General features: G+C 42.6%; 1 protein-coding gene across 2 annotated transcripts in view; it reads left to right on the forward strand.

Annotated features, from left to right (window-relative positions):
• Positions 1-4066: 4066 nt before the first annotated feature.
• myorg (myogenesis regulating glycosidase (putative)) overlaps positions 4067-22434 on the forward strand; it is a 54158-nt gene continuing 35790 nt past the window's right edge. For both annotated transcript variants that reach the window (XR_005942554.1, XM_041183295.1), the window contains exon 1: positions 4067-4245. The gene's annotated coding sequence lies outside the window, so the exon portion shown is untranslated. The remainder of the gene's footprint in view (positions 4246-22434) is intronic.

Here is a 22434-nt window from a genome sequence, read left to right on the forward strand (position 1 = left end):
AGAGGCAGGAACCCTCACAACATTTAAGAAGTATTTAGATGAGCACTTGAAATGCCATACAGGGCTACAGGCCAAGTGCTGGAAAATGGGATTAGAATAAATAGGTGCTTGATGGCCAGCACAGACACAATGGACCGAAGGGCCTGATTCTGTGCTGTGTAAGTCTATGACTAAAAGAGTACACTATATGTGGCAAAAGCTATGAGCCATGGCAATATTGCTGGACTTATGCTCCAGAACTAATTGTGCCTCTAACCAAACTGTTGCAACACAACAATCTACCCAACAAAGTGAAAAATTGCCCAGTATGTACTGTTACAAAGAGCAGGGTAAATTCAATCGAGTGATTTACTTTCAATCATCAGCAAAGTGTTGAAAGATGTCATTGATTGTGCAATCAACTGGCACTTACTCTTCGATAACCTGCTCACTGATGCTCAGGACTACTCAGCTTCAGCCTTATTACAGATTTGGTCCAAACATCAACAAAAGAGCTCATTCTAGAGGCGAGGTGACAGCGACTGCCACTGACATCAAGGCAACATTTGACCTGGTGCGGCATCCACGAGCCAGCGTAAAATTGAAGTCAATGGGAATCGAGGAAATTCTCCATAAGCTGGAGACAAATCAAGCCCAAAGGAAGATGGTTGAAGTTGTTGCAGGCCCATCATCTCAGCCCAGGACATCATTGCAGAAGTTACTCAGGGCAGTGTCCTCACCATATTTAGCTCTTCAGATAGAGAATCAGTCTGTGCTCACGTGCAGCAAGACACGGACAATGGGCAGAAATGTGGTAAGTAACATTAATGCCACACATTGGCAGACAATGATCATCTCCAACAAGAGTAAATCTAATAATCTCCCTTTGACATTCAATGGCATTACCATCACAGAATCCCCCAGAAACTCCACTGGACCAGCCATGTAAATACTGTGACTACAGGGCAGGTCAGAGAATAGATATTCTGTAGTGAGTAACTCATTTCCTGGTTTCCCAAAGCTTGTCTACCACAAAGTACAAGTCAGAAGTGTGATGTAATACTCTTCAGTTACCTGGATGAGTGTAGTTCCAAAAATACACAAGAAGCTTGACACCATCCAGAACAAATCTGCTGTTTGGTTGACACTCCATTGGCCATCTTAAACATTCACTTCCTCCACCATAATTGCACAGTGGCAGCAGTGTGTATCATCTACTAGATGCACTGCAGCAACTCGCTAAGGTCACTAGAAGGACTGGCAATTTTGTTTCCTGTTGTGCCTGAAAATCTGGGCTGCTAAAACAAGTGAAAGATTTGAGAGTCATGGTGGGTTTTGTGGGCAGAAATTAGTTTGGACAGAAGGTTTCCACTTCTGCTTTGCTTGTGTTGGAATCCAACACCAATCCGTATTCTGGAAATATTTATAAATGTGGTTAGAGCTAGGTGAGCCAGTCATGAGCTGCTGGATATCATAGTCTTGATAATGAAAAATTTACAAATGAAGATCTAAAGACTTCAAATGATGAGGCTGCGACTACTTCCTTCGGCAATTTGTTCCACCATGGATGTTCTTGGAAAGAAAGATTGCTGATACATTGTCTTGGAAACAAATGGTCTTTGCAGTTTGTGTTTTGTCATTGCTGGAAGGCACCAAACACTTGTTTCTGTCAGTTCCCACTAGTTCATTCCATATTTTATAGAACATAGCCAGCCTACCTTTCTCCCTTCTTTGCTGTAGTGATTCCTATTCCAAACCTTTGGTCAAGGACTTGACACTAATAGGTTCATGCATAATCATGCAGCACATCTTTGGATCACTTCACTCTTGTTTATATCCCCTGCCATATAGGGATCCCACACAATGTGCATATTCCATGATTGGATGAATAAGCTTTTGATGAGCTGTAACTCTGATATTTTTGTTGCAATACCAAGGATTCCTTCTCAAAAAGCCAAGGACCCCGTTTGCTTTGAATGTTATCTGCTGAATGTGAAATCCCCATTGGAGATTTTTTTTAAGATGAACCCTCATATATGGTTCATATATATGGAGAATTTGCTTACAGGGCTTAAAGCTATCTATTGGCGGATTTTGTTTTGTCCGTGATGCACATGACATAGCATTTTTTGGCATTGAATGCCATCTCATCTTTAATTTTCCCTAATGCACAGACCATGCAGTCACCTGCAAATACTCACACCCTGTTTTAGTGGATTTATGGATTTTTAGTAAAAGTTTGAAGAGCCTTGGGTGTATTATGGTTATCTGTGAAATTCTCTTATGCCCAGAATTCGATGCTCTTTTAAGAAATATTGTGATTTGCGCTCAGATTAAATGTGTATCTGGGCACAAATGGTGAGGGAACTCTAGATAATAGAACCGGTGAATTGCTATAAGTGTATACTAAATTCCCTGTGCTTGAACAACAACTTGCATTTAACTTGCAACTTTAATGTAGATTAATTAGAGGAACGCAGTTAACGTTTTGAGTCCGTATGACTCTTCAAAGAACTAAGGAAAAATAGAAAAGTGGTGAAATATAAGCTGGTTTAAGGGGGGGGTGGGACAAGTAGAGCTGGATAGAGGGCCAGTGATAGGTGGAGATAGCCAAAAGATGTCAAAAAAGATAGACAAAAGGACAAAAAGGTGTTGAAGGTGGTGATATTATCTAAGAAATGTGCTAATAGGTGACATTAAGGGTAGAAAGCAGGACGAGCAAAGTACAGATAGCCCTAGTGGGGATGGGGTGGGGGGAAGGGATCGAAATAGGCTAAAAGGTAGAGATAAAACAATGGATGGAAATACATTTAAAAATAATGGAAATAGGTGGGAAAGTAAAAATCTATATAAATTATTGGTAAAAAGGGGGATCAGAAAGGGAGTAGAGATGGAGGAGAGATTCATGATCTAAGATTGTTGAACTCAATATTCAGTCCGGTAAAGTGCCTAGTCGGAAGATGAGGTGCTGTTCCTCCAGTTTGCGTTGACCTTCACTGGAACATTGCAGCAGGGCAAGGATGGGCATGTGGGCATAAGAGCAGGGTGGAGTGTTGAAATGGCAAGCGACAGGGAAGTCTGGGTCATGCTTGTGGACAGACCGAAGGTGTTCCACAAAGCAGTCACCCAGTCTGCGTTTGGTCTCTCCAGTGTAGAGGAAACCACATTGGGAGCGACGAATGCAGTAGACTAAATTGAGGGAAGTGCAAGTGAAATGCTGCTTCACTTGAAAGGAGTGTTTGGGCCCTTGAATGGTGAGGAGAGTGGAAGTAAAGGGGCAGGTGTTGCACCTTCTGTGGTTGCATGGTAAGGTGCCATGGGAGGGGGTTGATGGAGGAGTGGACCAGGGTGTCCCAGAGGGAACGATCCATGCGGAATGCCGCCGGGGGGATGAGGGAAGATGTATTTGGTGGTGGCATCATGCTGGAGTTGGCAGAAATGGCGGAGGATGATCCTTTGAATGCGGAAGCTGGTGGGGTGATAAGTGAGGACAAGGGGGACCCTATCATGGTTCTGGAAGGGAGAGGAAGGTGTGAGGGCAGAGGCACAGGAGATAGGCCGGACACGGTTGAGGGTGCTGTCAACCACCGTGGGTGGAAAACCTCGTTTAAGGAAGAAGGAGGACATGTCAGAGGAACTGTTTTGGAAAGTGTCATCATCAGAACAGATGCGACGGAGGCGAAGGAACTGAGAGAATGGGCTGGAGACAGGAAGCTGGTTGTGAGGAGCTGTAGTCGAGGTAGCTTTTCGCTTTTAATCATACGTTTCGCTTCGCTCATTGATGTGTAAAATAATAAACATTATCTGTAAACAAAAACTTTAAACAGAGAGCCTGATGCCGCGTGGGGTGGGTGGCAACAGACGCTCCGAGCGCTTAAACGTTGGGCTGCCATTTGAACTACAGTTCCCAGCGTGCATTGTAATGGTTTGACGGCTATCGTTAAGATATCGTTAACCGTAAATCTGCTGTGGATCACGACATGGAGAAGTCCCACCCCCCTCCAGCTGATTGGCTAACACCGCAGAAGTGTCGCGGGCACTCGATTGACTGACGGCAGCACGGTCCATTGTCTGAGCCAGCTGTTGCGTGACGGCAATGGAGGAGGCGAGGCTACCTGAGTGTTTGTGTTTGTCCTGGTTGGAGGGAGAGAGAATGCGGCTTTAATTTCAGGAGCAAGGACATGAGTGCCAGATTCCCCTTACTTCATGGTATCGCTGCGTTAGCTTTCTGCAAGAGGCACGGCTATCAACCAACTGTTGTCATCGGTAAGTTGTTTATTTCAGTTTTCCCTCTTGCCTGGAGATGTCCATTTTAACTTGTAAGCTGGGCACAGAGATACCAACAGGTTATTCTCTCAATTAGCTGAATGTAGCTGAAATATGTTAGTAGTTCTAATACTTAAAAAAAAGTCGGGGTTTGTTAATTATTTATATTAATTATTCATGTGTTGGAGGTGAGCGTTTTTTATGCAGAGAGCAATGGTGCAGGACACTGGGTATCAGATTCGCTGTCAAGTCTTTTTGGTTTTAAAATTGTGACTTTTTTTAGATCACCATTAAACGTGAGGCGTGTTGTGTATGCTTACAAGGGTTTGCAATTTGTCAGGTCTTCCTAATAGTTCATTGCCTTAATATTTTTGGTTTATCAATGCACGGTGTAATCAGATAGAATTTTGACTTTTCTGGTCAAACGCTGTGGTACTGTACATAGTTCCACAATGTTACAGATCAGAAGATCTATAATACAACATATGCATATATATTCTAAACTGCAGCCTTTGTGATAGATCATCTGTGACTTTGCCCATGAATCACTATCCCTCCTTGACTTCTCTGTAGACTTTGGCACAACCGACCACAACATCTTCCCTTAAATCATCGCCATTGTCCAGTTTGGTAAGACTGCCCTTGCTTGATTACACTCATCTATCAGACATCAGCTTTGCTCCCCAGCCTCCCGAAATATGTACTCTCACCATCGATTCCAGCCCTTGCCGAGCCACTGCCTCGGGCTGTTTGCAATCTCGGCGTCTTTTTGAACCTGACCTGAGATTCTGAGCCATATCCTCTCCATCACAAAGACTATCGTTATCCTCCTCTGCAACATTGCCTTCCCCTGTTTGCACCTCCATCTCTTCCACTGCCCTAGCTCATCTGTGAGAGAAACCCTCACCATGCATTTGTTACCTCTGAACTTGACTATTCAATGGATCTTGCACCCTCCATTAAATTTATCTCATCCAAAACTTTGCTGTCATTTTCTTAACCTGCACCAAATTCCATTCAGCTATCAGCCCCTGAGCTATCTTTCATTTTGGTCCCTTAGCATCTCTGATTCAAAATCCCAATTTGTTTACAGTCACATCTGGACATAAAAGGGCTTATGACACTATTTTGAAGAAGGGGGTGGGGGTTGGGACGGAGTTATCCCGGGTGTCCTGTCCAATATTTATCCCTCAATCAACATCCCAAAAACCATTTGTGGCAGCTTTGATGGCTGTTAAGTTTTCTTTGGGATGTCCTGAGGTTGTGAAAACTCTATATAATAGCAAGTCTTTTTTTGTTCACCCTTTCCTTTCTGTAACCTATTCTGGCCTTAACGGTGCCTGTCTGAATCTCTGCATTCTTCTGACTCTGGCATCCCCCCATTTGCTCCACAATCTGCAGCTGTGCCTTCAACATCTAAGACCTTTCTGCCATAGTACACCGAGGTGCTGGGAATTGTGCAGACCCCTTGGGCTGTACGACTCTCAAAGATTGTATGTAGTGAATACTAAATGTATCATAATTATATTGTAGCACCTTGGAGTGCAACGCGATGTATGTCGATAACTTCAATCCCATTGCACTGTCTGACTATCTGTAATGACCATATTGAAATTACTGTAATATTCATTGATTGTATTGAAGCACCTCGTGATCCATGTGTAAAAGCTGAATCTGATTGCATTATTTGTGATTGGCATTTAGAAATGTTTTGTAATGTTCTTTCAGATATTTTATGAATAAAGTATATTTTTCCAAAAAATAATCTAGGCCATATGTTCTGGAATACCTAAATTTCACAGCCTCTCCACCTGTTTTCAGCTCACTCCTTTTACCAATCATTTGGTCATCTGCCCTTATATCTCCCTTAGCATCCATTTGTCTGATTATTTGAGTGTGCCTGTTCTTGGGATGTCTTCCTGTATTAAAAATGGTATGTAAATGAATGTTGTTTATAATTTGTGTGTGCAGTGGCCTCTTGGAATTGAAAATGGACGATATACTCACAGGATAAATACGAATGAGAAAGGCTATTCAGCCCTCCTTAATTCCTCCATCCAAAACGATACTACAGCCCCCCTCATTTGCAATATGTAATTGGATCCAGGGTTTATAACTCCGTAGTCTTTGACTGGAAGCCTAATCAATACCTAATCCTGTTGTGAAGAAAAGTTTTCTGATTGTGACTAACTTTGTTTCTTACTAGTTTGAATTATCTGCTTTATCCTACTGCATAATTGAATTTTAAAATTCAATGTAAAAAAATGACTTGTTTTAACAGTAATATTCTGCACTTGCCTTTCCCGCTAACAGTATATTCTATATCTGTAAGATTACTTCTCCATAGCTCTTTGCTAAGCTGAAAAGCTCATATTTTTCTTGTCTTAAACTCTGACTCCTAACTGCAGAGATTGGTCTTGCAGCCTCTCTCTGCAATGCTTGAATGCTCGAATGTCTGTCTTGAAACTCAGCCAGCAGAAATGGACACACTGAAGATATGATCTGAGTAGAGCACTGTAGAGTGACATAACCAGTTGGTTGTTTTCTTTTAATAGCACTCTGTGGTGAGACCGTTGGAGTGCATAGGGTCATTTGAATGTGGGTTAAATACTGAAACTTTATTTATTTACAGTATTGGATGGAAACTTTGCTTTAGCTGTTCAATATTATTTTAAAAATTACTATTGTTCAAACAGGACTGTCCCAGCAGACCAGTCGTGTCAGCCTGTTCCTGCCCCACGGAACTAATTTTTTGCTATCTTGACTCCATTCTCTCTCTCCTTGTCCCGTCTCTTCCCACCTACATCCGCGATTCCTCTCACGCCCTGCATCATATCAACAATTTCCAGTTCCCTGGCCCCAACCGCCTCCTCTTCACCATGGACATCCAATCCCTCTACATCTCCATCCCCCATCGGGATGGTCTGAGGGCTCTCTGCTTCTTCCTCGAGCAGAGGCCCGAACAATCCCAATCCAACACCAATCTCCTCCGTCTGGCTGAACTTGTTCTCTCACTGAACAATTTCTCCTTAAACTCATCTCACTTCCTCCAAATAAAAGGTGTGGCTATGGGTACCTGCATGGGTTATGCCTGTCTCTTTATGGGGTATGTGGAACATTCCTTGTTCCAGTCTTGCTCCGGCGCCCTCCCACAACTCTTTCTCCAGTACATCGATGACTGCTTCGGTGCTGCTTCATGCTCTCATCTCGATCTGAAAAGATTTATTAATTTTGCTTCCAATTTCCACCCCTCTATCATTTTCACATGGTCCATCACTGACACTTCCCTTCCTTGATGTTTCAGTCTCAATTTCTGGTGATAGACTGTCCACCAATATTTATTACAAGCCTACCGACTCTCACAGCTACCTCGACTACAGCTCCTCACATCCCGCTTCCTGTAAGGACTCCATCCCATTCTCTCAGTTCCTTCACCTCCGTCGCATCTGTTCTGATGATGCCACTTTCCAAAACAGTTCTTCTGACATGTCTTCCTTCTTCCTTAACCGAGGTTTTCTGCCCACGGTGGTTGACAGGGCCCTCAACTGTGTCCGGCCCATCTCCCGTGCGTCCGCCCTCACACCTTCCTTGCCCTCACACCTTCCTTTCCTTCCCAGAACCATGATAGGGTCCCCCTTGTCTTCACTTATCATCCCACCGGCCTCTGCATTCAAAGGGTCATCCTCCGCCATTTCCGCCAACTCCAGCATGATGCCACCACCAAACACATCTTCCCTTCACCCTCCCCAGCGACCTTACACAGGGATCGTTCCCTCCGGGACACTCCTCCATAACACCCTACACCTCAACCCCCTGCCACGGCACCTTCCCATGCAACCACAGAAGGTGCAACACCTGCCCCTTTACTTCCCCCCCTCCTCACTGTCTAAGGCCCAAACACTCCTTTCAAGCAAAGCAGCATTTCACTTGCACTTCCCTCAATTTAGTCTACTGCATTCGCTGCTTCCAATGTGGTCTCCTCTACATTGGAGAGACCAAATGCAGACTGGGTGACTGCTTTGCGGAACACCTTCGGTCTGTCCACAAGCATGATCCAGACCTCCCTGTCGCTTGCCATTTCAACACACTACCCTGCTCTCATGTCCACATGTCCATCCTTGGCCTGCTGCAATGTTCCAGTGAAGCTCAACGCAAACTGGAGGAACAGCACCTCATCTTCTGACCTGGCACTTTATAGCCTTCTGGACTTAATATTGAGTTCAACAATTTCAGATCATGAACTCTCTCCTCCATCCCCACCCCCTTTCCGATCCCCCTTTTTCCAATAATTTATAATTTTTTTTACAAATATACTTTTTTCTTTTCCCTCCTATTTTTAAATTTATTTTGATCTATTGTTTCATCTCCACCTTTTAGCCCATTTTGATCCCTTCCCCCCCACCCCACCCCCACTAGGACCATCTGTCACTAGCTTGTCCTGCTTGCTACCCTTAATGTCCCCATTAACACATCTTTTAGATAATATCACTACCGTCAACACCCCTTTGTTCTTTTGTCTATGACATCTTTAGCAGTCTCTTCTTGGCCTCCACCTATCACTGGCCCTTTATCGAGCTCTTCCTGTCCCACCCCCCCCACCAGCTTATATTTCATCTAATTTCTATACGACTTAGTTCTGATGAAGGGTCATACGGACTCAAAACGTCAACTGTATCCCTCTCCGCAGATGCTAACAGACCTGCTGAGTTTTTCCAAGTATATTTGTTTTTGTTCTAGATTTCCAGCATCTGCAGTATTTTGCTCCTATACTATTGTTCAATTGTTTTGTTGATGGTTTGTTACCTCTGCACTGATTTTGGCTGGCAAAAGTCACTTATTAGGTAGGAGTGTGATTATACAAATTCAGATCGGCTAGTATTCCACCACCATTTGGCCTATTGTGTAAAGTAAAGAAATGTAAATTTGAGTTTAATAGTGAGGAATTAATTTTAAGCAGCAAGATTGGTATTGTGTGACGGGTCAGTAGAGTGTGAAGTTTTTAGCCTTATTTGTTCTGTATTTTTACATTAATTTACTTAATTATAGCTAGGCAATATGAGGAACCGCTCAAACAGTAGTGTGCTGGCCAGTTAAATATGGAATTTGTCCTCGGTGGGAGATCATCCTTTTTGATTTAGTCTAAAATTATAATAGAGGGATTTAATTGCTAAATTGTGTATAATGCAATAGGCTTTTCAGAGAAAATTGTTTAGTCTGTAATGTATGGTAACTGTGTAATGTGAGACATGCTATATGCTCTGTGTATCAGGGATGACCACAGGTGCAGAAATTGTTTGAGCTGCTGGGGATGTTTTGTGACAAGGGATGCTGAGGGATTCTTGGCTGTGACAAGCATGAAGCAATTTTTTAAATTGTTTTTTGGTTGTCACTTTTGTCACTTTAAATGACAACTTATTTTAGTACGGACGTTGTGAAGTTATGTGTTATTGTCTCTGAAAACAGGCTTTAGGGACAGTCTTTGTATATTTGAGAACTCAATGTGTATAGCCTCGTGATTAGTTCAGTTATGAAATTGAGAGCCTGTTATTTATGAATGAGGCTGGCAGTTATCAATTTATATCCAGTCTTGCATCTGGTCAAGCGGTATAAAATGAAGGAACAGATAAGGATCCTCTTGATGTATTTGAATCAAACAAACTGAGATCTTCAGAGAGCAAAGTAGCTTTTAGCCAGCATTTTTCAGCTTTAAAGGAGACTAGAAGGAGGGGAGCTATGTACATATCAGTTGCTTATAGAGGTATAGGTGAATGTTTGAAGCTAAGGAGGAAGGCAATTAAAATTTCTACTGTAAATATATATACTACCTCAGAATCAGACATATATATACATTTACTGTGGTTTGATCGCAGTGAATTCTCTGACAGTCTCTGTGCTACCTGCATCGACAAGGTACGAGTCAGGAGTGTTATGGAATACTCCACTTGCCTGAATGGGTGCAGCTACCACAAAACTCAAGAAGCTCGATACTGCCCATGTCAAAGCAGCCCGCTTGATTGGCACTACTTCCACAAACATTCACTCCCTCCACCACCAATGCATAGTAGCAGCAGCGTGTCCATCTACAAGATGCACTGCAGGAGCTCACCAAGGCTCCCTAGATGGCACCTTCCAAACCCACAAACATCAAGAAGGACAAGGGTATCTGATAGAAGGGAATGCCATCACCTGGAAGTTCCCCTCTAAGTCACTCATCATCCTGACTTGGAAATATATCACTGTTGTTGGGTCAAAATCCTGGAACTCCCTCCCTAACAGCACTGTGGATGTACCTACACCACAGGGACTGCAGCAGTTCAAGAAGGCAGCTCAACATTACCTTCTCAATGGCAATTAGGGATGGGCAATAAATGTTGGCCCAGCCAGCGAAGCCAACATCCTGTAAATGAATAAACAGCCCCAACCTCCAACCTATCCTCATAGCTGAAGTTTCTTATCGCAGGAACCATTCTTGTAAACCTCTTCTGCACTCTCTCCAATGTGTTCACATCTTTTCTATAATGTGGCGCCAGAACTGGATACAATATTCCAGCTGAGGTCTAATGAGTATCTTATATAAATTCAGCATAACCTCCTTGCTCTTGTCCTATTAATAAGGCCCAGGATACTATATGCTTTAATAACTGCTCTCTTCACCTGTCCTGCCGCCTTCAATGATCTATACACATATACATCCAGGTCTCTATGCTCCTGCACCCACTTCAAAATTTCACCCCCTATTTTATATTGTCTGTCCATATTCTTCTGACCAAAATGCATCACCTCACACTTCTCCGCCTTGAACTTCATCTGCCACCTATCCGCCCATTCCACCAACTTGTCTATGTCCTTTTGAAATTCCACACTGTCCTCCTCACAGTTTACAACACTCCCAAGCTTTGTGTCATCTACAAACTTTGAAATTGTCCCCTGTGCACCAAGATCTAGATCATTAATATATATATCAGGACAAGCAAGGGTCCCAATACTGACCCCGGCGAACTTCACTACAAACCTTTCCAGCCAGAAAAATATCCATTGACCATTACTCTCTGCTTCCTATTTTTCAGCCAATTTTGTATCCACTTTGCTACTGTCCCTTTTATTCTAACTTAATGGCCTGGCATATCCCTCACTCTACAATAACTATTAAGTCAGGGGACCAGCCTTGGTTCAATGAAGAGGACATGCCTGGAGCAGCACCATGGTGAAGCTACTACACAGGACTATTTGCATGCTAAACAGTGGAAGCAGCATGCTATAGGCAGCGCCAAGCCATCACACAACCAACATTTCAGATCAAAGCTCTGCAGTCGTACCACATTCAAACATGAAAAATGATGGACAATTAAACAACTAATGGGAGGGGAGGCTCCATGAATACCCCTATCCTCAATGATCAGGGTGCATAGCATAGCATTGCAAAAGACTTGTCTGAAGCATTCACAACCAACTTCAGCAAAGGTGCCAAATGGATGAGTCATCTTGGCCTCCTCCTGAGGCTTCTGCCATTATAGAATCTAGTTTTCAGCCAATTCAATACACGTCAAGCGATATCAAGAAATGGCTGCATGCATTACAGCAAAGGCTATGGTCTTTGACAACACCCTGGTTGTAGTGCTGAAGATATGTCCTTCAGAACTCGTGGTGCCTCTAGCCAAGCTGCTGCAGTACATCTAAAATACTTGGCAAAGTAGAAAAATTCCTTGGTATGTTCTGTCTGCAAAAACTGCCTTGGTATGTTCTGTCTGCAAAAAGCAGGACAAATCCAATCTGATCAGTTACTGCTCCATTAGTCTAATCTTGATCATCAGCAAACTGATGGATGGTGTCATCGACTTGCAATCAAGCGGCACTTAATCAGCAATAACCAGGGCACTAATGCTCAGTTTTGGCTTCTGACCTCATTCCAATCTTGGTCCAAACATGGACAAAAGAGCTGAACTCCTGAGGTGAGAGGAGAGTGACATCAAGACAGCTTTTGACAGGGTGTGGCCTTAAGGAGCCCTGGCAAAACTGGAGTCAATGGGAAGTAGGAAAAACTCACCACTGGCTGGAGTCATACCTAGGAAAATCATTGTGCTGGTTGGAGCCAATTAACCTGGCCCGAGGACATCATTGCACCAGTTCCTCAGAGCAGTGTCCTGGGCCCAGCCATCTTTAGTTGTTTCATCTGTGACCTTCTCTCTAATGTAAGGTCAGAAGTGGGAATGCTCGCAGATTATTGCAGAGTGTTCCCAACCATTTACGACTCCTCCGACACTAAAGTAGTACATGTCTGCATGCAGCAAGACATTCAGGCATGGGGTGATAAGTAACATTTGTGTCACATAAGTGCCAGACTATGACAAAATCCAACAAGAAAAAGCGTAACTACCTCTGACATCCAATAGGCCAGTCAGTTAAACATTGGAGGTGGGGAAGCTCCTCAACAATAATTCGGGACAAAATTAACAGTCACTTGGTTAAGAGCGGGTTAATTAAGGAAAGCCGCCATGTTAAGGGAAAATCATGCTTAACAATTTGCTGGAGTTTTTTGAAGGAGTAACAAAGAGTTGTTGAGAGTAATTATGTTGATGTGGTGTATATGGACTTTCAAAAGGCATTTGACATAGTGCTGCACAACAGAATTATGAGCAAAGTTACAGCTGATGGAATAAAAGGGACGGTAGCAACATGGATACGAAATTGGCTGAGTGACAGGAAAAACAGTGTAGCGGTTAATGGTTGTTTTGTTGGACTGGAAGAAGGTTTGTAGTGGAGTTCCCCAGGAGACAGTAGTGGAATCCTTACTCTTCCTGATTTTATTAATGACCTCAACCTTGATGCACAGGATACGATTTCAAAATTTGTAGATGATGCGATACTTGGAAGCATCGTAAACCGCGAGGAAGATAGTGTAGAACTTCAAAAGGGCAAAAAGACAAGTTGGTGGAATGGGTGGGCAAATGGCTGATGAAATTTAAAGTGGAGAAATGTGAAGTGATTCATTTTAGTAGGAAGAACGTGAATGAACAATCTAAAATAACGGTACAATTCCAAAAATGGGGGTGAGAGGCATTCAGGAGCAGAGGGACCTGGGTGTATGTGCATAAGTCATTGAAGGTGGCAAGATGGGTTGAAAGTGCAGTTAATAAAACATTTAGTATCCTAGGCTTTTTATTGGGGGCATAGAGTACTAGAGCAAGGAGGTTATGTTAAACTTGTATAAAACACTGGTTTGGCCTCAACTGGAATATTGTGCCCAATTCAGTGTGCCACACTTTAGGAAAGATGTGAAGGCGTCAGAAAGAGTACAGAGAAGATCCACAAGACTGATTCCAGGGATGAGGAACTTCAGTTACTTACTATATTGAAGAAGTTGGGATTGCTTCCCTTGAAGAGAAGGTTGACAGGAGATTTGATATAGGTATTCAGTAACTGGGAAAAAACTGTTCCCACTGGTGGAAGAATTGAGAATATGAGGGCACAGATCTAAGGTAATTGGCAACATAAGCAATGGAGACACTGGGAGAAATGTTTTAATGCAGCAAGTAGTTAAGATCTGGAATATGCTGCCTGAGAATATGGTGAAGGTAGGTTAATTAAGGCATTCAACTGGGAATTGGATTATTATTTGAAAGGGAAGAATGCAGGTTTATGGAGAGAAGGCAGGGGAATGGCACCAGGTGCATTGCTCATTTGGAGAGCTGGCAAAAACACGATAGGCTGATTGGCCTCTTTTTGTGCTGTAACAATTCTGTGATTCTATGTGAACAGTATTGCCATCGTCAAACTCTACACTATCAACAGCCTGCAGGACATCATTGACAAGAAACTTAATTGGACCAGCAACATAAATACTGTGACAATGAGCTTCGGTTAGAGGCTGGGTATTCTACAGCAAGTGATTCACCTCCTGCCGCCCCAAAGTCTGTCCACCATTCGCAAGACAGAAGTCAGGAATATGATGCATTATTCTGCACTTGCCTGGATGGGTGCAGCTCCAACAACACTCAAGAAGCTTGTCATCAGTCAGGACAAAGCAAACTGCTCGATTGACACTTCATTCACCACCTTAAACATTCATGGCTTCCACCACTAGCACATTGTGGTTGCAATGCATACCATCTAAGAGATGCACTGCAGCAACTCGAAGGTTTCTTGACAGCACCCCCTATGCCCCCCTGCACCCCAAGTCACGTACCATTCTGACTTGGAAATATATTGCCATTCTTCTTTGTTTTAATGCTTTTGCTCTAATGCTGTTATTCCTGCTGCTAAATGTACACACAAAGCTCTTGCCACCTAGAAGGACAAGGGCAGCATAGGTACACCGCCACCTCTAAGTTTCTGTGAAAGTGACACACCATTCTGACTAGGAAATATTCTTTTGTCATTGCTGGATCAAAATCCTGGAACTCCCTCCCTAACAGTGTTGTGGTGTACTTACACCACATAGACTGCTGCGGTTTAAGAAGGTGGCTCACCACCACCACCTCAATTATGGATGGGCAATAAAACTGGCCTTGTCAGTAATGCCCACATCCCATGAACAAATAAAATAAATAGAGCGGCAGGCAGACCCAAGAGTTGGCTGAAGTATGATGAAGGACCAGGAGTAGTGAGGGATAGTTGAGAGTGGAGTGAAGCATTGCCGAAGCGGAAGCAGCAAAGAGGCAAAGTTTTGTGTTTTCTCCCCCCTCCCTAACATTGAATATTCTTGCATGCGCACATACATGGTCAACACTTGGAACCTTTATGGCAATCCACAATGCTACATAAACCCTTGATGTCACTTGTTAAAGTTCTGAAATCCAGTTTGTGGACTGGCAGAAAGTATATTTGTCCATATGATTTCCACAGACCAAGGCTTTTTTTCAGTTCATCCATGCAGTCAAAGAAGGAGTTGCCAAGTTGAAGCTAGGTCCTTGCCATCAGATCATGATGGAATATTCTATGCTTAAATTAAACTTGGGTACAGTTTAAGGGAAGTTCCTCCTGGTGTAAGAGAATATCACTACCTCCAATTTGCCAGCCCAAGTGATATGCTATCCTGACTTGGAAATATATTGTCATCCCTTCTTTGTTTTAATGCTTCCTTATTGCTCTTGCTGCCAAATGCACGCACACAGCTCTGTTATGTAGCAACTACATAAAGCATTGATTAAATAGCTGTGAGTTCTATTGATGCATCATACTTCCAAAAGTGTTTGAAATGTACTGTAAAAGAGTAGCTAGTCCAACAGACTACCTGAGAATTGTATTAAGGTCCCATACTGAAGTCCAAGATAACTTGATTTTATATTGGTTATAATAACAAAGGTACACAATGGTCTTGTGCTGAAGTCAAGTGCCAAACTTGTGCTGAGTGACTGCAGTGCACGTTTTACATCACTGAGAAGCTGAATCAACTTTGCAAAATATGTATGCAACAAAATGTACATGGTGTCTGATTTTTTAAACCTGTGCAGTCTGAAAAGAAATGGTACATGTATGGTTAATTGTTTCTGAGAGCTTGGCCCTGCATTACACACAAAATACATCCTATTCTATAACAATTTGATGGTCAATTTAAATGTGGTGTCGGGTGTTAATGCAAGTTGAATGCAACATTTTGTTCTAGTTATCATAGATCACATGGAGGAACAAGCAGCCCTGCTTTAATCACATAGAATCATAGAAAGTTTATGGCACAGAAAGAGGCAACTTGGCCCATTGTGTCTGTGCTGGCCAAAAAACAAGCCAACCAGCCTAATCCCACTTTCCAGCATTTGGCCCATAGCTCTGCAGGTTATGGCACTTGAGGTACATATCCAGGCATCTTTTAAATTAGTTGAGGGTTTCTACCTCTACTAGCCCTTCAGGCAGTGAGCTCCGGACCCCCTCAGCCCTCTGGGTGTCAAAAGGTTTCCTTATCTCCCCTCTAATCTTTCTACCAATCACTTTAAATTTATGCCCCTAGTCACTGACCTCTCTACTAAAGTAAATAAGCACTTCCCATCCACTCTATCCAGGCCCCTCACAATTTTGAACATCTCAATCAAATCTCCACTCAGCCTCCTCTGTTCCACGGAGAACAACCCCAGTCTATCCAATCTTTCCTCATAGCTGCAATTTTCCAGTCTTGGCAATATCATCATAAATCTCCTCTGTACCCTCTTTAGTGCAATTACATCATTTCTGTAATGAGATGACCAAAACTGCACACAGTACTCAAGTTGTGGCCTAACTAACATTTTATATAGTTGCACAACAACCTCCCTGCTCTTGGATTCTATGCCTTGTCTAATAAATGAAACGATTCCAAATGCCTTCTTAACTGCCTTATCAACTTGATCTGCTACCTTCAGGAATCTGTGGACATTCACTCCAAGGTCTCTCACTTTCTCTACTCCGCTCAGCATGCTCCTATATATTGTGTAATCCTTTTCCTTGGTTGACCACCCCAAAAGTATCACCCCGCACTTCCCATGCCACTTCCATTTGCCACTTTTCTGCTCACTTGACAGTCCGTTGACATCTTCCTGCAGTCTACAGCAATCCTCCTCACTATCAACCATGCAGCCAATTTTTTATGTTGTCTACAAACTTCCTAATCATTCCCCCTACATTTATGCCCACATCATTTATACCACAAAAAGCAGGGGGCCTAGTACCCCTGTGGAACCCCACTGGAAACAGCCTTCCAGTCACAAAAACATCCATCAACAATTACCCTGTTGCCTGCCACTGAGCCAATTTTGTATCCAGCTTGCTATGTTTCCCTGGATCCCATGGGCTTTTTTCTTTAACCAGTCTGCCATGTGGGACCTTGTCAAAAGCTTTACTATAATCCATGTAGACCACATCAACTGCACTGCCCTCATCAATCTTCCTTGTTACTCCCTCAAAAAAATTCAATCAAATTAGTCCGACACAACCTTCCCTTAACAAATCCATGCTGACTGTCCTTGATTAATCCGTGCCTTTCTAAGTGACAATTTATCCTGTCCCTCACAATTGATTCCAATAATTTGCTCACTATCAAGGTCAGACTGACTGGCCTGTAATTATTTGGTCTATCCCTTGCTCCCTTTTTAAATAGAGGTACAAATAGAGGTGAGCAGACGTCCAGTCCTTTGGCACCTCACCTACATCCAGTGAGGATTAGAAAATGATGGTCAGACCCTTTGCAATTCCCTCCTTAGCTTCTTTTAACAGCCTGGGGCACACTTCTTCCAGCCCTGGCGATTGGTGTTTCAAGGGATGTCACCATAGATCACAACATCACTCCCTAGCCGGGGCTAGTGACTTTGGTAGCTATGTATTGAACCTTTGCAAAGGTGAAAAGATCATTGGTTGGCGTCCTCTTAGATGGACAGCTCCAGGTCAGAGTTCTCCTGTTACGAATTGTATTCAGCCACATATACAGTAAATCACCAAGGTGCTTACAGTCCGTATTTCAGTGCTGCAGACAGCTGGCTCAGTGTACTTAGTATGGCACCAGTCAGCAATATGGCTGAGTTGTTTCCAACAGGGCAAGACATGATTTTTATGATTAATGTCTGTTTTTAAAGAGAAAATGAATGGTCTCTGTTATTTTGCATGTCAAGAGTAGTCCAACTTTGGCTGTCATTGCTATTGTTTGCTAGTCTTTGAATGTAAATAAAATTATTTGTCGGTTCAAAGAACAAATCTCTAAGAGACTATGTTTAGTTGAAGAAGACAGAATTCATGCGATCCGTTCCAGTAGTTGATGGTGCCAAGTTAGGATTCTCAATTATTGTCCCGAGTTATCACTATTGTTTACCTCATTGTTATTATGTTGAAAAAGCAGCACTCAGGATTTTGGGGGTCATGAAGTGTGCTTAGAAGACTGGCCAGTGATGGTGAAACTGAGAAAATGTCTAGTGTAAATACTTGAAAATGCAACAAAGAGTAAAAATGATTTTTTTAATGTCGTTAAAATTTTAATGAAGGAACTCGATTTATACCAAAACCTATGTTCTCGGCGAGATGCTGGTTTCGTACAATTTACTGTAGTTTGACGTTTTGCGCTATATTGCACTACATTGATTATTTTGTTAATAGGAACATACAAACATATGAAATAGGAGCAGTAGTAGGCCATTCAGCCCCTTGACCCTGCTCCACCATTCAATAAGACCATGGCTGATCTGTTTGTGTTTTGAATTCCACATTCCCATTTACCCCCCGATAACCTTTGATTCCCTTACCTAACAAGAATCTTATCGACGTTTGCCTTAAAAATATTCAAAGACCACTGCCTTCTGAGGCAATGTTCCAAAGTCGCACAGCCCTCTTAGAGAAAAAAATTCTCCTCATTTCTGTCCTAAAAGGGCAACCACTAATGTTAAAACAGTGTTCTCCACCCCCCCCCCCCCCGGCCCCCCACACACACACACACACACACACACACACACACACACACACACACACACACACACACACACACACACACACACACACACACACACACCAGCTCTGGACTCATCTACAAGAGGAAACATCCTTTCCACATCCATCTTGTCAAGGCCGTTTAGGATCTTGTATACTTCAATCAAGTCATCCCGCACTCTTCTAATCTCCGGTGGAAACAAGCACTATCTGTCTAACCTTTCCCCGTAAGACAACCTGCTCATTCCAGGTATCAATCCAGTAAACCTCCTCTGAACTGCATCCGATGCACTTACATCCTTACTTAAATAAGGAGACCAAAACTGCACAGACTATTCAGGATGTGGTCTCACCAATGCCCTGTATAACTGAAGCATAACACCCTTACTGTTATGTTCAATTCCTCTCGTAATAAAGGATAGCATTTCATTAGCTGCCTTAATTACTTGCTGTACCTGCGTACTAACTTTTTTGACTCCTGCACGAGAACACCTAGGTCTCTCTGCAGCTTGGAATTCTGTGGCTGTTCTCCATTTAAGTAATACTCTGCTTTTTTATTCTTTCTTCTGAAATAACAACTTCACATCTTCCCACATTATACTCCATCTGTAGTATTTATGCCCACTCTGTTCTGCAACCTCCTTACGTCCTCTTCACAAAATACTTTCCTATCTATCTTTGTGTCATCTGCAAATTTAGCTATCATGCCTTCACTCCTCTCGTCTAAGTCATTGATATAAATTTTAAAAAGATGAGACCCCCCACAGGACTCCATTCATCACCTCCTGCCAATCAGACCCATTTGTGCATACTCTGTTTTCTGCCAGCCAGCCAATCTTCTATCCGGGCTAATATATTACCCCCTATACCATGAGCTTTTATTTTCCGCAATAACCTTTGATGTGATACCTTGTCAAATGCCTTCTGGAAATCCAAGCACAGTATGTCTACAGGCCCCCTTTATCCACAGCGCAAGTTACTCCTTTGAAGAACTCTAATAAATTGGTTAAACATAATTTCCCTTTCACAAAACCTTGCTGACTCTTCCTAATTACCTTGAGTTTCTCTAAGTGCCTAGCTGTAACATGCTTAATGATTGATTCTAACACCATCCCCATGACTGATGTCAAGCTAACTGGCCTATAGTTTCCTGTTTTCTGCCTCCCTCTCTTTTTGAATAGAGGAGTTATATTTGCTACTTTCCAGTCTGATGGAACCTTTCCAGAATACAGGGAATTTTGGAAAATTAGCACCAACACATCTACTCCCTCAATAGCCACCTCTTAGGACCCCAGGATGATGTCCATCAGGATCCAGAACTTGTCAGCCCACAGCTCCATCAGTTTGCTCAATACTGCTTCCCTAGTGATCGTAACTTCACCAAGTTCCCCTCTCCCTTCCACCTCCTGATTTACAGCTATTACTGGAATATTTTTTGTATTCTCTGCAGTGACAACAGAAGCAAAATATTTGTTCATTTCTTTTGCCATTTCCTTATTATCTACTATTAACTCCCAGTTGTCACTCTCTAGAGGACCAACACTCATTTTACTCACTCTTTTCCTTTTTAAATACCTGTAGAAACTCTTGCTATCCGTTTTTAAATTTATAGCTAGTTTACTCTCATACTCTAATTTCTTACTCTTGATTACCTGATTAACTTTTTAGTCATTCTCTGCCATTCTTTATTTTCGGACCTATCATCTGACCTGCCACTCATCTTTGCACAGCTTTATGCTTTTTCCTTAAATTTGATGCTTTCTTTAACTTCTTTAGTTAAATACGGATGGTGAGTCCTCCCCTTAGAATTCTTCTTTTTAGTGGGAATATACTTAAATATCTCCTTAAATGTCTGCCACTGCTTCTCTATTGACCTATCTCCTAGCCTAGTAACCCAGTTCACTTCAGCTAGCTCAGCTTTCATGTCCACATTGTTGCCATTATTTAAATTTAAAATACTGGTCTTAGACCCACTCTTCTCCCTTTCAAACTAGATGTAAAATTCAATCAAATTGGGTCACTGCTACCTCAGGGTGCCTTTACTCTGAGGTTATTAATTAGTCCTGTCACATTACACAATACCGAGTCTAATATAACCTGCTCTCTGGTTGATTCCAGAATGTGCTGCTCTAAAACTACCTTGAAAGCATTCTATGAACTCATCCAATCTGATACTGCTACTCCAATCTGATTTTTCCAGTTTATATGTAGATCAAAGTCACCCATGATTATTGCCATCCTTTTATCACAAGCACCCAATATTTCTTCTTGTATACTTTGTCCTAAATTGTGGCTAATGTTAGGGGATTTCTTTCTTCTACCATTCCTCATCTCCACCCAAACCGATTCTATATCCTGATCTCCTGAACCAAGGTCACTTCTAACTATTGCACAAATGCTATCCTTGATCAACAGTGCTACTGCTCCACTTTTACCCAGCTTCCTATTCTTCTCGGATGTCATATACCTCTCAATATTCAGGACCTAACCCTTGTCATCCTGCAACCGTGTCTTTGTAATGGCTATCAGATCACATTTATTTCAGTGTGTGTTATCAATTCATTTACTTTGTTATGAATGCTACATGCATTCAGATACAGAGCCTTTAGTTTAGCCTTTTTGTGATCCTTGTAACATCTAGTCTTGACAATTGATGTATTCTTAGGTTTTATCTCTCTGCCTCTTCCTGCTATTCTATGACCCTCATTTCTCATATTACAATTATGATGTCTTGCCTTGAACTTACCCATTGATTCGCCACTTCTACCCAAGCTTGATCTCTCATGCACCCCACCCCCCCCCAACCTTGTTTTGTTTAAAACCTTCTCTACTTCCCTAGTTATGTGATTCACGAGAATACTTGTTCCAGCACGGTTTGGGTGTGGACTGTCCCAAAGTTAGAGCCCTAGTACTGGTGCCAGTGCCCCACAAACCAGAACCCACTTCTCCCACACCAGTCTTTGAGCCACACATTCATCTCTCTAATTTTATTTGCCCTATGCCAACTTGCATGTGGCTCAGGGTTTTAAACAAAACAAGATTGTTACCTTCGAGGTTCCGCTTCTTAAGTTGGTACCTAGCTTCTCATACTGATTTTGCAGAACCTCCTTCCTTTTCCTGCCTATGTCGTTGGTACCTACATGGACCACGACAACTAGATCCTCTGCCTTCCACTGCAAGTTCCTCTGCAGCCCTGAGCAGATGTCCCGAACCCTGGCACAGGGCAGGCAACACAGCTTTCTGGACTCTTGCTCTTTGCTTCAGAGAACAGTGTCAATCCCCCCTCACTATACTGTGTCCTATTACCACTACATTCCTGTTTGCTCCCCCAACTTGAATGGCTTCCTGTACTATGGTGCCAAAGCCAGCCTGTTCATCCACCTTGCAGACCTCGCTTTTGTCCACACAGATTGTGAGCACCCCAAACGTGTTTGACTGTTGCAAAGTCTGTGGCTCCTCCATCCCTGTCTGCTCAGTCCCATTACCTGCCTCACTCGTGGTCACATCCTCACTGCTGACCAAAACAGACAAACCTATTCTAAAAGGCGTGGCTGTCTTCTGGAACAAAGTATCCAGCTGTTTCTTCCCCTCCCTTTTGTAGCAGTGTCTGCAGTTTGGCTTCCAAATCAACATTCCTGATCTAGAATTCCTCTTACTGCTTACACTTTCTGCAGAGTGTTTGTGCTGGATCGCCTTGGTGTCCAAAAAACACCCACATTCCACAGCTGCAACATAGCACCTGTCCTGCCATTGTTACCTATGTTGTTTAGTTAATTTAATTACTCACTTAACTAACTTAGAATAATTCCTATG

This window comes from Carcharodon carcharias, chromosome 1 (assembly GCF_017639515.1).
Source record: "Carcharodon carcharias isolate sCarCar2 chromosome 1, sCarCar2.pri, whole genome shotgun sequence".
NCBI classification, from domain to species: Eukaryota; Metazoa; Chordata; class Chondrichthyes; order Lamniformes; family Lamnidae; genus Carcharodon; species Carcharodon carcharias.